Here is a 12822-nt window from a genome sequence, read left to right as displayed (position 1 = left end):
CCACCCTAGTTCCTGTCATATCGGTGTTATGTTCCCTTATTTTGCGTTCCTTACGCGGTTGGGTTATAATGGGAACCCCTTGATAGTTCGCCTTGATTAAAGCTTTTCCAGCAATAGGCAACCTTGGTTTTACCATTTGCCACCTAGCCTCTTTTTCCCTTGGGTTTCCGGAGCCCGAGGGTCATCTTATTTAACCCCCCCCCCCCCCGGGCCAGTGCTCCTCTGAGTGTTGGTCCAACCTAGAGCCCCTTGCAGCACCACCTCGGGGAAACTTGAGTGCTGGTTTTAGTTGTACGGATTGCTTATCTGAGTGTGCCCTGAGAACGAGTTATGTGCAGCTCCTTTCGGGATTTGTCGGCACATTCGGGCGGTGTTGCTGGTCTTGTTTTAACCTGTCGAAGTGTCTTGAAGAATCGAGATACCGAGTCTGATCGGAACGTCTTGGGAGGAGGTCTATTCCTTTGTTGACCATGAGAGCTTGTCATGGGCTAAGTTGGGACTCCCCTGGAGGGATTTGAACTTTTGAAAGCCGTGCCCGCGGTTATGGGCAGATGGGAATTTGTTAATGTCCGGTTGTAGATAACTTGAACCTTAACTTAATTAAAATGAATCAACTGAGTGTGTTACCGTGATGGCCTCTTCTTGATGGAGTCCGGGAATTGGACACGGTGTTGGAGTAATGTTTGCGCAGGTTGCTCTCTAGTTTCTCGCTCGCGCTTTGCCTCCTCTTCTCGCTCTCTTTTGCGAATAAGTTAGCCACCATATTTTGCTAGTCGCTTGCTGCAGCTCCACTTATATTTACCTTGCCATACCTATAAGCTTAAATAGTCTTGATCGCGAGGGTGCGAGATTGCTGAGTCCCTGTGGCTCACAGATTACTATTACACCAGATGCAGGGCCTGATGATTCCGCTCCAGGAGACGCGTTTGAGCTCAAGTGGGAGGTCGACGAGGACTCTCAATGTTACTATGTTTCCTTTCATGATGATCAGTAGTGGTGCCAAGTTGGGGGTGATCGGGACCGTGTCGCATGTTGGGTTCTCTTTTATTTTGGCGCCGTAGTCGGGCCATGAGTGTTTGGATGATGTAATGTTATTTATGTTCTTGATTGACGTGGCGAGTGTAAGCCAACTATGTTATCTCCCCTTTATTATTTATATTACATGGGATGTTGTGAAGATTGCCTAACTTGCGACATATGCCTTCAATGCGATTATGTCTCTAAGTCATGCCTCGACACGTGGGAGCTATAGTCGCATCGAGGGTGTTACATTTCATGAGGTTAATGAACGAAGTTTTACGTGCTTTCATTGGACGATTTCTGGTAGTTTACTTTGATGACATATTGATTTATAGAAAATCTTTGGAGGAACATTTGGAACATTTACGTGCTGTTTTTATTGCTCTACGTGATGCACATTTGTTTGGTAACCTTGGGAAGTGCACCTTCTACACCGACCGAGTATCTTTTCTTGGCTATGTTGTTACTCCACAGGGAATTGAAGTTTATAAAGCCAAGATTGAAGCTATTGAGAGTTGGCCGCAGCCCAAAACGGTCACACAAGTGAGGAGTTTCCTTGGCCTCGCTGGATTCTGTAGGATTTTTGTGAGAGATTTCAGCACCATTGCTGCACCTCTCAATGAGCTTACAAAGAAGGATGTCCCTTTTGTTTGGGGTACCGCACAGGAAGAAGCCTTCACGGTATTGAAAGATAAGTTGACACATGCTCCTTTACTCCAACTTCCTAATTTAAATAAGACTTTTGAGCTTGAATATGATGCTAGTGGAATTGTATTAGGAGGTGTGTTATTACAAGATGGCAAACCTGTTCCATACTTTGCTGAAAAATTGAGGGGGCCTAGTCTGAATTATTCTACTTATGATAAAGAATTATATGCTCTTGTTCGGACTTGAGAAACATGGCAACATTATTTATGGACCAAAGAATTTCTTATACATTTTGATCATGAATCGTTGAAACATATTAAAAGTCAAGCTAAATTGAATCGTAGATATGCTAAATGGGTTGAATTCATTGAGACTTTCCCTTATGTCATTAAACACAAGAAGGGTAAAGAAAATGTTATTGCTGATCCATTGTCTCGTCGCTATACTATGCTTTCACAACTTGACTTCAAAATATTTGGTTTGGAGACCATCAAAGATCAATATGTGCATGATGCTGATTTTAAAGATGTAATGCAGAATTGTAAAGAAGGAAGAACGTGGAACAATTTTGTCGTTAATGATGGATTTGTGTTCCGTGCTAACAAGCTATGCATTCGAGCTTGCTCCGTTCGTCTTTTGTTGTTGCAGGAGGCGCATGGAGGAGGATTAATGGGACACTTTGGCATGAAGAAGACGGAGGACATACTTGCTACACATTTCTTTTGGCCAAAGATGAGACGAGATGTTGAGCATTTTGTTGCTCGCTGCACTACATGTCAAAAAGCTAAGTCACGACTCAATCCTTATGGTTTATATATGCCTTTGCATGTACCTAGTGTTCCTTGGGAGGACATATCTATGGACTTTGTTTTAGGTTTACCTCGAACAAAGAAGGGGAGGGATAGCATATTTTTTGTCGTGGATAGATTCTCGAAAATGGCACACTTTATACCATGTCGTAAAAGCAATGATCTTGTTAATGTTGTTGATTTGTCCTTTCGTGAAATTATTCGCTTGCATGGTGCGCTAAATACTATTGTTTCAGATCGTGATACTAAATTTCTTAGCCACTTTTGGAGATGTTTATGGGCTAAATTGGGGACTAAACTGCTTTACTACTACTTGTCACCCCCAAACTGATGGACAAACTGAAGTAGTCAATAGAACATTGTCTACTATGCTTAGGGCTGTTTTGAAGAATAATAAGAAAATGTGGGAAGAATGTTTGCCTCATATTGAATTTGCTTATAATCATTCATTGCATTCTACTACTAAGATGTGCCCTTTTGAAATTGTGTATGGTTTCCTACCTCGTGCACCTACTGATTTGTTGCCTCTTCCATCTTCGGAGAAGGTTAATTTTGATGCTAAAGAACGTGCTGAATTGATTTTAAAAATGCATGAGTTAACTAAGGAAAACATTGAGCGTATGAATGCTAAATATAAACTTGCTGGAGATAAGGGTAGAAAACATGTTGTGTTTGCACCTGGAGATCTTGTTTGGTTACATTTGCGTAAGGATAGATTTCCTAATTTGCGCAAATCAAAGATGGAGCCGCTCAAGTCGACACTCCGACTTCACCCTCTCCGGCTCAAGTACACCGACATCGAACACTCTTCGCCTTGCCGCGCGCAATGATCGTCAAGCAAGCCTCAATCCTCTACGCGACAACGACTCTCAAGAGCACCGACAACGTCAAAACCAAGCTACCTTTGCGCAAGCACGAGAACGGCAACGACAACGCCACCACGAAGAGGAAGAGCGAGCGCGTCTACACCTAGAAGCACAAGATGTCGATGCACAATGTCAAGAGCAACAATTGCGATATGCTCAAGCACTTGAGGCGCAACAAGCTCTCCGAGATTTAAGTCGAGTCGTAGCCAACCGAGGCCGACAAGCTCATGGACATGAAGAAGCACTTCGCGAAGAAATTCACGAACGAAGATATCAAGCTCGCGTGCAATGTCAAGCTCGACAAGTTACTCCACAAGCTCGCCAAGAACATCAAGTTCAACAATAACAAGAAGACAATGGAAATACTCCACGGCAAGAGCAAATTGTGAGAGACGATCATCCTCTTCAAGGATGTCATCATACCCGTCCCGAACACAATGAAGAGCAACACTACCACAAGCTAAAATTCACCATGCCCAAGTTCAATGGAAGCAATGATCCCGAAGAGTACCTTTCATGGGCATTGAAGGTCGACAAAATCTTCCGTTTGCACAACTATGAAGAAGAGAAGAAGATCGCGATGGCATCCCTTGAGTTCCAAGACTATGTCCTCATTTGGTGGTAACAAGTCATCGAATGTCGTGAGGCAAGAGGTGAACCGCCCATCACTACTTGGGCGCAAATGAAGGATGTCATGAGAGCACGCTTCGTGCCTAATGAGGACATCAATACCAATGTTACACCCACAGCCCCTGCTGCTATACATAGTGGACCAATTACTAGAGCTCACGCACGCCAATTAAATTACCAGGTACTTTCATTTCTTGGTAACGCTTCTAATGTTCATGAGAATATGATGCTGCCTAAATTGGATACATTTGTTTTGCTTACAAATGAAGGGCCTAGCTTGGACAAGAAAGATGAACCTTGGAGCAAGTTCAAGCATGGAGATGATGGTGTGCGCAAGGGGAACAAGAACGGAGTTACAAGTCATGATTCCAGGACTTTGAAGCCACCATAATGAGTGCATGACGCCTTGGACAAAATATACAAGATGCCACTTCATAAATTTCGTCCAGAGGCTTTCCAAGGTGCCGCGTCACCTTATTTTTGGGCTAGGCACATGTAATTTCGAAATACTTGATTGATTATAGGTTGTTTTTAGAGTCCGTATGTGTGGGGAAACAAGAGTTAGGGTTGGTTTCGGACCCCTCCTCCAAGGGCCACGAAATTCCCCCCTCTCTCCTCCATATATACAGCCCTTAGGGCATCGTTTAGACTTTGGGTTTTGTTTAGATTAAAGTTTGCCATAGCTGCAACTTCACGTACTTCGTTTGTGTTCAACGACCAGACAAAGGCGTCACAGAACCCCACCTTGATCAATAAAGCTTTCCTCTTATATTCGCAATATCCAGATTGCAATCTTAGTTTCTTGCTTGTTCTTCGTTTGCCTGCAGCAACAGACCTTCGTGGTCAGGTTGATCATGCTCCGGCGTGGTCAATATCCCCTCGGAGTTGGTTTAGCGATTGCTAAGGTGCGACGTCCTCGCATGTTCGTAGTCGGATCGTCAAAGTCGGCTTCCACCAAAACAATAGCCACCATCTCATCAAAAGACGGGACACCTTCCCCTCTATTAGTGCCTACCTACTACAAGCGCGACCTCTTCAAGAAACTCCAACTACTCAAGCAATGAACCAAGAGCATTGAAGAGTACTACAAGGAAATGGAGATTGCAATCATACGAGCCAATCTCATGGAAGATGATGAGCAAACTATGGCACGTTTCTTGAATGGACTCAATCATCCCATCAAGAAGATCGCTGACTTCCAACCATACTCGAACCTCATCGAGCTAGTGCATCAAGCTACCAAAGCGGAACGTCAAGTGCAAGAAGACTTCAAGTATGCCAAGTTCTCATCCATGTCATACGGCTTCGACAACAACCAAGATTCAACGACTCTAACACCTTCTACATCAACAAAGCCTTCTACAAGCAACGTCGACAAGTCGAGTTACAAGAAAGCTTAGACAACATCAAGTCATCCTCCTACAACGAGCAACTTCAAGCCGAGAGCTTCATCATCATCTACCCCAACCGATGAGACCGTCAAGAAAAGTTCCTTCAAATTCTTCACATGCGGAGGCCGAGGCCACAAGTCCTTTGAGTGTACCAACAAGCGAACCATGATCCTCAACGACGATGGTACATACGAGTCCATGAGCGAAGGAAAAACGGAAGCACTTGAGCAAGTAGCCATGCACCAGCAAGTGAACGATGAAGAGGAACAAGTCTTTTGTGATGAAGATTCCAGTCCCGCTCTAATTGTCTCCAAGGTCTTGACCCTCCAACATCACCGATAAGAAGACCAAAGATTCCATATCTTTCATACCAAGGCCTGCATCAATGGAAGGTCCGTCAAGGTCATCATCGATGGAGGGAGTTGTCATAACCTCGCAAGTGAAGAACTTTTCTCCAAGCTCCAGTTGCCCAAGAAGAAGCACCCACATCCCTACAAAGTTCAATGGCTTAGCAACTCCGGCACTATCCAAGTCGAGCATCGAGTATAAGTCTCCTTCAAAATTGGCGCCTACGAACACACTTTGGTGTATGATGTCGTTCCAATGACCGTGCGCCACCTTCTTCTTGGACGCCCATGGAAATTTGATAGAGGTGTCATCCACAACGGCAGAACGAACCACTACATCGTCAAGATGAAAGGAAAGGAGTACGTACTTCGCCCTATGTCTCCAAGCCAAATGATCGCTGACAAGCAAGCCACCCATCATGGAGAGAATGGTGAGAGAGCGAACCACCAAAAAGAGAGTGAGTGCCACAAGCTCAAATTGAGTGCCTGCACGATGAGCGAAAAGAAGAACTTTGTTCTATTTGCCACCAAAAGTGAGCTAAGAGTAGTGTGTGAGAACCCATCTAGTGTCCTACACTATGTCCTTTTGTGCAAGGACTACGCACCAAAATCTAACACCTCTCACACTCTACCTTTAGTGTTGTCTTCTCTTTTGCAGGAATTCCAAGATGTTTTCCCCGACGAGCTACCTCCGGGACTACCTGCACTATGAGGCATCGAGAACCGCATCGACCTCATCTCCGGAGCACCTCTTCCGAACAAAGCTCCATACCGCGTCAACCCCGAAGAAACCAAAGAAATACAAAGGCAAGTAAATAAACTCATAGACCATGGACATGTGCGCAAAAGTTTGAGTCCTTGTGTCGTTCCGGTCATTCTTGTGCCAAGACGAGATGGTAGCTTTCGCATGTGCTCCGATTGTAGACCTATTAATGCTATCACCGTTCGCTATAGGTATCCCATTCCACGCCTTGATGATATGCTTGATGAACTTAGTGGTGCCACTATATTTTCTAAGATTGATCTTAAAAGTTGTTACTATAAAATCCGCATACAAGAGGGTGATGAATGGAAAACCGCTTTCAAAACAAAGTTTGGTTTGTATGAGTGGTTAGTCATGCCTATGGGTCTATCGGAAGCACTGGTACTTTTATGTGTCTTATGAATCATGTCTTTCGCCCTTACATTGGTGAGTTTGTTGTGGTCAACTTCGATGATATCCTTGTTTATATCAAATCTCTTAAAGATCATACCAACCATGTTCGAACCGTTTTGCAAACTCTTCTAAAAGAGCGACTCTATGCTAATATGGAAAAGTGCCTTTTAGGCGTTGATAAGCACGCTTTCTTGGGATTTGTTGTTTCCTCTAAGGGTGTTCATGTTGATGACTCCAAGATCAATGCTATTAAAACTTGGCCACAACCAACCAACTTGCATCAAGTGCGTAGCTTCCTTGGTTTAGCCAGTTTCTATCGTAGATTTGTGAAGGACTTTAGCACCATTGCTTCACCTTTGCATGCTTTGAGCAAAAGAATGCACCCTTTAAGAATTTACTTACTCATGCTCCTGTGCTTGCTTTACCAAACTTTGAGAAACCCTTTGAGATTCATTGTGATGCTAGTGGTAATGGCATAGGAGGTGAGTTAACGTAAGAGAAGCGCCCCATTGCTTACTTTAGTGAGAAACTTTTCGGAGGGCAACTCAATTACTCCATCTATGACAAAGAGTTATATGTTTTAGTACGAGTTTTGCATGAATGGGAACATTATCTTCGCCCTCATGAATTTGTCATTCATACCGATCATGAAACTATTAAATACCTTAAGGGTCAAACTAAGTTGAACAAGCATCATGCTAAATGGAGTGAATTCATTGAGTCTTTTCCTTATGTCATCAAGTACATCAAAGGTAAGGAAAATGTTGTGGCGGACGCTCTTTCCCGCATATGTATGCTTGTTACTCAACTTGAATTGGATGCCATTGCCTTTGCGCACATAAAAGACTTGTATGCGCATGATCCCACTTTTGCTATTCCTTATGACAAGTGTTTGACGCATACATCTTGGGAACGCTATTACATCAAATATGGATATCTTATGAGAGCTAACAAACTTTGCATCCCGAGTCTTCTCTTCGTTTGTTGATTTTGCAGGAATATCATGGAGGGGGACTAATTGGACATTTTGGAAGCAACACAACTTTTGCTACGCTCTCCAAGAACTATTATTGGCCTAGGATGTTTCGCGACATCAACCGCTTCACCAACCGATGCTCTACATGTCGCAAAGCTAAGTCTAAAGCTCAATTCCGTGGCCTTTACATGCCTCTCCCAATTCCGTATCAACCATGGGAAGATATTAGCATGGATTTTGTACTTGGTTTGCCTAGGACTAGAAATGGAAAGGATTCGATATTTGTTGTTGTGGACTGTTTCTCCAAGATGGCACATTTCATTCCTTGCAACAAGATAGATGATGCTTCACATATTGTCAATCTCTTTTGTAGGGACATATTGCGTCTACATGGAGTGCCAAATACGATTGTCTCGGACCGCGGCGTCAAGTTCCTAAGCTACTTCTGGAAGACCCTATGCACCAAGCTGGGAATCAAGCTACTCTTCTCCATGGCTTACCATCCTCAAACCGACGGCCAAACAGAGGTGACCAACTGCACACTCTCCATTGTACTACGAGTGTTAATCAAGAAGAACATCAAGGGGTGGGAGGAGTGTCTACCTATCGCCGAGTTCGCCTACAACCACGCACAACACTCAACTACCGGCAACTCCCCCTTCGAGGTCGTCTACGGATTCAACCCATTGTCCCCTTTGAACATTCTCCCGCTACCACTACAAGAGCCCATCAATATGGACGCAAGTGCATGCGTGAACCATCTCAAGAAGGTGCATGAAGATACAAGGCACACCATCGAGCGCCAACTACAACGACTCGCGACCAAGCTCAACGTCAATAAGCAACCCATGATATTCAACATTGGAGATCTTGTGTGGCTACACCTTCGCAAGGACCGCTTCCCCAATAAACGCAAGTCCAAACTTCTACCACGAGCCGATGGACCCTTCAAGGTGCTTGCTCGCTACAACAACAACGCCTACAAGATCGACATCCCACGCGACAAGTACTCCGTGAGCGACATCTTCAACATCAAAGATCTCTCCCCGTATCATGGTGATGAGGATTTCGATACGAGGTCAGATCTTTCCCAAGGGAGGGGAGATGATGTGGAGCATCCCAAGGTCATCCCCATGGACCTACCTACATCTCCCACGACACCACTTGGACCAATGATAAGAGCCCGTGCGAGAGCCATCGAGAACGAGGTTTACTCTTTCCTTGTTGAACTTCCCTTTAACCCACTTGAGACATGGCTACTACCTCAAACGGAGATGCTTTGTGTGCTTAGGTACCAAGTAAGCAACCAAGGAGAAGTGACGATGCAAGATGGACATCAAGAGCATGAAGAACACCTTCCTAGCTTAGAAGTCCCGGAACAACCGCCCATGTACCGCCCAACTACCGCCCTGGAGGTACAACTGCTCGACTACCGGTCAACTACCGGTCAAGCTTCTGTCATGAAGCGGTGCAAGGCCAGTACGGCACCGGTTTATCCCCGCAACAGCTACCTGACTGGTACAACCGCCCCAAGCACCGGTACAACTGCTCAGCACATCCATGAAAACCTCCAGTAACTGGTACCTGAGCTCCCAGCGGTACAACCGCCCTACCTATGCGCAGCAACAGGGGTTTCCCCCCATGTATCCCCCAACTTACCCCTTCATGTACTTCGACTATATATACTTCCCCACCTCATCCTAGCTAGGGGCAGCAAAGTAGTAGCTCATTAGAGATAGAGCTTTGCTCATCCGTTATGGATCTACTCCACGAGAAAGACCGCGGCCCCTCTTCGGAGAAGATCCACCTTGGACTCAAGACCTCCTCACGGAGAAGACCTCAAGACCTCCTCACGGAGAAGAACTGGTTACCCTTTGTATCGTCCTTTGTTGATCGTGGATCTTGTATCTCCTCTCGTGTTTCGAGGATCTAGCGCATGTGTGATCTATCTTGATGGTTTGAGTGATTCTCTCGTGTTTACCCTCGTGTTCTTCATGTCCATCGCGGGATACACTCCTTTTCGTGGAACATCGGGCCACTAGGGTTCTACCCTACATGACGGTGACATCTTTCTTGAACATGGATATTGCGGATCATACTACTTGTGTTGCTTGCACCATGAGACTTATTGTTCATCTTGGACAACTCGATTGCACACATGTTAGAGATCTTGCTTCGACTAGTCATTTTCACCGTTCCATGCATCATGATATATATGTCTTGTGTGTTGCATCCAATTCTTGGACTATTTGCTCCTATCATATGCTTGGTTGGAACAATATCATTTCTTCACATATGTCATGTCCCATTGCTTGTCACATGCTTGACTTGATTGCCTCACACATGATGAACAATTGCTATTTCTATTGTGTTGAGTGCCACACTATCTTCACTATACCCTATGCATGTTATGCTTGGATTGTCTTGCACTTAACCCATGTGTTTAGACACTTCATATATTTTGGTGTTGTGAATGATTCATATGCCGACCATAGACCTTTCGTTGAGCAATTTTGATAGAGGCAAAGGTGTCTCGTATTTCGATGAGATGGTGGCTATCGTTTTGGAGGAAGTCGACTTTAACGACCCGACTACGAACGTGCGAGGACGTCCCGCCTTAGCAATCACTAAACCAACTCCAAGAGGTTATTGACCACGCCGGAGCATGATCAACCTGACAACGAAGGTCTATTTCCTGCAGGCAAACAAAGAACAAGCGAGAAACTGATATTGCAATCTGGATATTGCAAATATAAGAGGAAAACTTTATTGATCAAGGTGGGGTTCTGTGACGCCTTTGTCTAGTCATTTAACACAAACGAAGTACGCGAAGTTGCAGCTATGGCGAACTTTAATCTAAACAAAACCCAAAGTCTAAACGACACCCTAAGGGCTGTATATATGGAGGAAGAGGGGGGAATTTTGTGGCCCTTGGAGGAGGGGTCCGAAACCAACCCTAACTCTTGTTTCCCCATACATATGGACTCTAAAAATAGCCTACACTTAAGTATTTCGAAAATACATGGGCCTGGCCCAATAATAAGGTGACGCAGCACCTAGAATAGCCTCTGGACGAAATTTATGAAGTGGCATCTTGTATATTTCGTCCAAGGCTTCATGCACTCCTTATGGTGGCTTCAAAGTCCTGAAATCATCACTTGTAACTCCGTTCTTGATCCCCTTGCGCATGCCATCATCTCCATGCTTGGTCTTGCTCCAGTGTTCATCCCTCTTATCCATGCCAGGCCCTTCATTTGTAAGCAAAACAAATGTATCCAATTTAGGCAGCATCATATTCTCATGAACATTAGAATCATTACCAAGAAACGAAAGTACCTGATAATTTAACTGGCGTGCGCGAGCTCTAGTAATTGGTCCAGTATGTATAGCAGCAAGGGGTGTGGGTGTAACAATGGTATTGATGTCCTCATCAAATTTATGAATGCTTTCTTTGACTTTGAGGTAGATGCTTATTCACTTCTCACACATATTTGCATCACTACCTCATAATTGCATACTTGTCTCCATGATATTTTTGCTTGTGCTCGATTGATATACTTACATGCCATGTCACAATCCTTTGTCAAACCATATGCCTTGCATGACAAAGTCACTTGTTGGGTGAATCACCGCTTGAATGCTTGGTTTTGCACTAACGCTAACCACATTTGTTTTCTAAGTGTTTGTTGTCCATGATCCTTTTAAAGGAATCCCAAGACAGTGTGATATTGGAGAGTGCCCATTTTGAGATTCAAGATAACGAGAACTTGGTGATCGACCACTCCTACATGGTGACGCCATCTCTTTCCCATGGTGATTTGGATTTCGATCCGAGGTCGGATCTTTCCCAAGGGGGAGGGGATGATGCAGAGCATCCTATGGACATCACCATGTCATGAGTCCGTTTGGAAAGTGACATGTGCGACATCTACTTCACATACACAAAGGTGAATCATCTCCTTTTCACGTGCTCACTTGACCCCTTCGAGGATGGTATACTACTTGACACTTCTCCCGTGTGCATGCATAGGTATTGTCGGAGCTTCACGGATGTCCAGGAGGAGTGCAAGCACCAAGGAACGACTACACCATCCGCGAGGGAAGCGTGGAAGAGAAAACAGAAGAAAGGAGAAGAAGACGGAGCGGCCGCTGAAGTCAGGCCAGACGTCCGGGCCTCCGCCCAGATCATCCGGGCTCAGCCGGATCATCCGGGCCGACCCCCGGATCATCCGGGTAATCCATACACCGCGATGGCCGAACCTTGCAGAATCTGCTCGGCGGAGCCGGATCACCCGGACGAGGTCCCAGATTATCCAGACGATGCCCGGATCATCTGAACCCCCATCCCGATCATCCGGCCCTTGCTTGCGTGCATGACTTGGGCCGAGGCCCGTGTACCCATTCGCCCCCTCACTTACCCCTTCGCCCACTAGTCTATATATAGACCTTCTCCATCTCCTTTCTAGGGTTAGCAAAGTAGTAGCTCATTAGAGATAGAGCTTTGCTCATCCATTACGGATCTACTCCATCGAGAGAGAGACCGCGTGCCTCTACGGAGAAGATCCACCTTGGATTCAAGACCTCCTCACGGAGAAGACCTCAAGACCTCCTCTTGGAGATCAACTCTACCTTGTATCTTTCCCTTTGTTGTTCTTGTACCTTTGTGGATCTTGTGTGGATTTGAGTCTAGTGGATGTGTGATTGGACTTGTTCTTGAGTGTTTCTCCTTGTGATTTCTCTCCATTCTCCCCTGTGTTCATCGTGTTCTTCGAGGGGATCCACTCCAATCATTAAAGATCGGGCCACTAGGGTTCTACCCTACATCAGCAAAGATGACATGGGATCCCGTGAACTATCCTTCCCATCATTCTCTTCGCGCAATGACTACGCGCATCTCTTTTACTTGCCTCTCACACGGCTATGGACTATATGTCACTTGTTACTTTATGCCCATTGTATCTTGTTCACTTTGCATGTTA

Source organism: Triticum urartu, chromosome 2, assembly GCF_003073215.2.
Source record: "Triticum urartu cultivar G1812 chromosome 2, Tu2.1, whole genome shotgun sequence".
NCBI classification, from domain to species: Eukaryota; Viridiplantae; Streptophyta; class Magnoliopsida; order Poales; family Poaceae; genus Triticum; species Triticum urartu.
This window is presented reverse-complemented; position numbering follows the sequence as displayed.